We start from the raw sequence: 3,902 nt of genomic DNA on the forward strand, positions 1-3,902 counted from the left end.
CAACTGGTCGGTCTACAAGTGCTCCTCTAGCTACTATACGAGCTGCACCTGGGCCTTTACCGTGGCCACATCCTCTACCGCGGCCCCAACCTCTCGTAGCTCTAGCTGGTGGCATTGGTGTCTATCCACCAGATCCGGTAGCATGCATCCTCACCATCTGTGAGAGAATAGAATATCAAAAGTTTATTTCCCTAAATCAACAAATTCGCACGACCAGAATACAAGAAAGTAAAATTTTCCTAAGGGTTCGACAACCTCTCGAAGATAAGTACAGACGTCTCCGTACCGATCTACAAGACTCTACTAAACCTGCTCATGACTCGTGAGACCTATGTACCATAGGCTCTAAATGTCCCGACGACGCCTATTGCAATACTAGGCAAGCCAAAAACCACAATAAATCACGTATTTTATAAGTTTGGAAGCATAATAAATTTAAACTTAAGAGTGAAATCTCATAAATACTGATACAAAATATCGTGACTCAATACATTACATTCTCAAAACTCGAGTGTCACTGAGTACATGAGCATCTAAATGACAATATAGTAAGACTGATAAAAATACTGTCTAGAAATGTAGAACAGTAGAAATAACCAAAAGCAAAGAGAGTCAAGGTTTGCGGATGCCAAGGCAGCTACCTCGATAGTCTCCAACATATACAACTCTGGAGATCTAGCAGTCGTCGTATCCGGAAGTACCTGGATCTGCACACGAAGTGCAGAGTGTAGTAGTATGAGTACAACCGACCCAATGTACTCAATAAGTAACAGGACTAACCTTTGGGCTAAAAGTAGTGACGAGCTCAACAGGTACAATCCAAATATAGAAAATAACAGTACCAAAATGTAGACATGCTTTCAAGTTCAGCAGTCAAGCTCAATACATGTAAAATATATCAAGTGTGGCTGAAATAAGGGGTGATACATTTCTACCTCAGCATGTCAATTATACATGCCAATTGTAATGCCACACAATGGAAAAATCATATGTATGCTCTCAGAGTATCAATGCATTTAATCCTCTCAGCCACTCAATTCTCACAGTCACTCATTCCTCACAGTCACTTAATCCTCCCAATCGGTCGGCACTGTGGGTGTGCAGACTCCAGAGGGGCAGATCCAGCCCAAGTACTATAATAAGCCAATCATGGCATAAATCAATAAAACATATTGCGGCGTGCAGCCCAATCCCATAATTATACTCATAATTAGGCCCTCGGCCTCACTCAGTCATCAATATCTCCAGTCTATCGGGCTCACAATGTCATGAATATCAGCCCAACATGATGATATGATATATCAATGAATGGAAACAGAGACTGAGATATGATATGCAAATGATGAATGTCACTGACAAAAGCTACAAAATACGAAGGACCATTCAACCATGAGTCCAACCATACTAAATTTACCAAATTCCGACATCAACTCGACCTCCAAATCCTTAATTTAAAGGCTAAAAAATTTCTATAATTTTCAACTCAATTCACTAATTTAATGATAAAAATAATAATGGATTCGTGTAATTTAACCAAAATCGAGTTAGGAATTCTTACCCCAATGTATTCCTTGAAAATCTCCCAAGAAATTGCCTCACACCGAGATCAAAATCCCGAGAAATTGCCTCCCTAATTTCAAAACTTATGTTCTGCTGCCCAGGAAATTACCCTTTGTGAATACGGAAGGTGCTTCGCGTTCGCGAAGCACAAAATGCTACTGCCCAAAATTTCCTCTTTGCGAACGCGAGGATCCACTTGCGAACGCAATGACAAAAAATGTTCCCAAACTTCGAGATCGTGAAGCCATTCACACAAATGTGTAGACCAATCGCATGAGTCCCATCCCAGGCTGCTTTTCTTCTTTGCGAACGCGACTGCCCTCTAGCGTTCGCGATGCACAACTCACCCAAATCTTCGCGATCATGTTGCCCTCTTCACGATCGCGAAGAACAAATCCTTACCTGCATGTAGATGCCCTTCGCCTCCCTCGCGAACGCAAAGAAGGAAACCAGACTCAGCACATTAGCAGCCTTCTAAGTCCAAATTCCAATCCGTTAACCATACAGAATCCACCTGAGGCCCCCGGGACCTCAACCAATTATGCCAACACATCCTAAAACATGATATGAACTTAGTAGATGTCTCAAATCACATTAAACAATATCAAAAACACAAATTGTACCCCAATTTAAGCCTAATGAGAACTAAAAAATTTCAACTTCTAGAATCTATGCCGAAACCTATCAAATCAATTCCGATTGACCTCAAATTTTGTACACAAGTAATAAATGACACAACAGACCTATTCTAATTTTCGAAACCAAAATCCGACCCTGATAACCACAAAGTCAACCCTCGGTCAAACTTCTCAATTTTCCAAACTTCAAATTTTCTAACTTTCGTCATTCCAAGCCAAAATCAACTACGTGCTTCCAAATAAATATCCGAACACACTCTTAAGTCCAAAATCACCATACGAAGTTATCGAAACCATCAAAATTTTATCCCGGAGTCGCTTACATATAAGTCAATATCCGGTCAACTCTTTTAACTTAAGCTTCCAACCTTGGGACTAAGTGTCACAATTCATTGTGAAACATCCCCAACAATAATACAACTACCCCGACAAGTCACATAACAACAGTTGAGCATAAAATAAGCAGTAAATGGGAGAACGAGACTGTAATACTCAAAACGACCGGCAGAGTTGTTACACTTATCGTCTCAAAATTGGGGTCACTCCAACGAAATAAAATAATATCACAATGCACTGATTCGTCACTAAAAGAACATGAATACAACAATAAAGTACTCACAGAAAATTAGATCTTCCTAATTAATTACTTATTAGTACTACGGCTTAAATGGTTTATCTAATGGGCAATAATTTAACATGTATCTCTATTCATATTTCTAGATTTTATTAAACAAAACAAACAGATTATTAAACTTAAATCTCATGCTCCTGAAACAAAAACAAAAAAAAGGAAGTTGAAATAATAGATCCAAGCAACAAGACATCAACTAAACTAACCAAAACAGTTGGTCATTTTCACGAAAAAATACAAGAGCAAAAGAAAAAATAATAGAAACAAATCTTCCAAATAACTTCAATGGAATCAAATAGTTAGGAGAATAAGAATAAACAAATGAACCTTTATTGCTTGAAATTGCAAACGATTACAGAGAAAGGGAAACTCCACACACAGCAATCTTCAGTCGAGCTATAGACCCGAAAACCCGAACCGGAATCAACATCCTTGAAGGATTAAAATTGATTGAGTTGGGCGATAGTTGCAGATATTAAATGGGTTGTTTTATGTAAAAAACAAAAAAGGATTGTTTTGAGGTGGAGAAGAATGGGTAAAGTTGCTGGAATTGTTTTAGAAGAAAAAATTGATGTTATTCCTTTGTCTTTTGCTACTAGATGTAGATCTTAGGAGAAGAAAGAAAAAAATCCCTCTTCTCTTTCCTTTACCCACCTTCCTTTACTTTTATTTTTAAATTTCCATCTTCCTTTACTTTTCTTTTTAACTTCTACTTTTTCTTTTTGTAATTTCCATCTTTTACCTTTTTTTTTCTTTAATTCCCACCTACTTTACTTTTCTTTTTTTATTTTTCACCTTCTTTTACTTTTTATTTTTTTTTAATTCCCACCTCCTTTAATTTTATTTTTTAATTCCATACTTCCCCTTTCCCTCTTTTTTATATTCCCACCCGATTGTTTTTTAAAATAATTATTTATTTATTTTTTTTGGTTTTAAAAAAAATAAAGATAAAAAAATAATATTAATAATAATAATAATTGACCTTTTAAATTATTTTTAATTTTTTTAACCCTATAAAAAAGGTGAAACAAAGATAAAAACTGTAGATTAAACCTCTAAAAATATTTACATAG

At 36.5% G+C, this 3,902-nt stretch overlaps 1 long non-coding RNA gene across 1 annotated transcript; it reads right to left on the minus strand.

Moving 5' to 3' along the window:
* Positions 1-387: 387 nt before the first annotated feature.
* Positions 388-3,512, minus strand: LOC104100572 (uncharacterized). The gene is made up of 2 exons (XR_687291.3): positions 3,157-3,512; positions 388-707 (listed from the first exon to the last, which is right to left on the minus strand). It is a non-coding gene; the product is annotated as an uncharacterized lncRNA (long non-coding RNA).
* Between the last annotated feature and the right edge of the window lie 390 nt (positions 3,513-3,902).

The sequence above is a fragment of the Nicotiana tomentosiformis genome, chromosome 10 (genome assembly GCF_000390325.3).
Source record: "Nicotiana tomentosiformis chromosome 10, ASM39032v3, whole genome shotgun sequence".
Classification (NCBI taxonomy): Eukaryota; Viridiplantae; Streptophyta; class Magnoliopsida; order Solanales; family Solanaceae; genus Nicotiana; species Nicotiana tomentosiformis.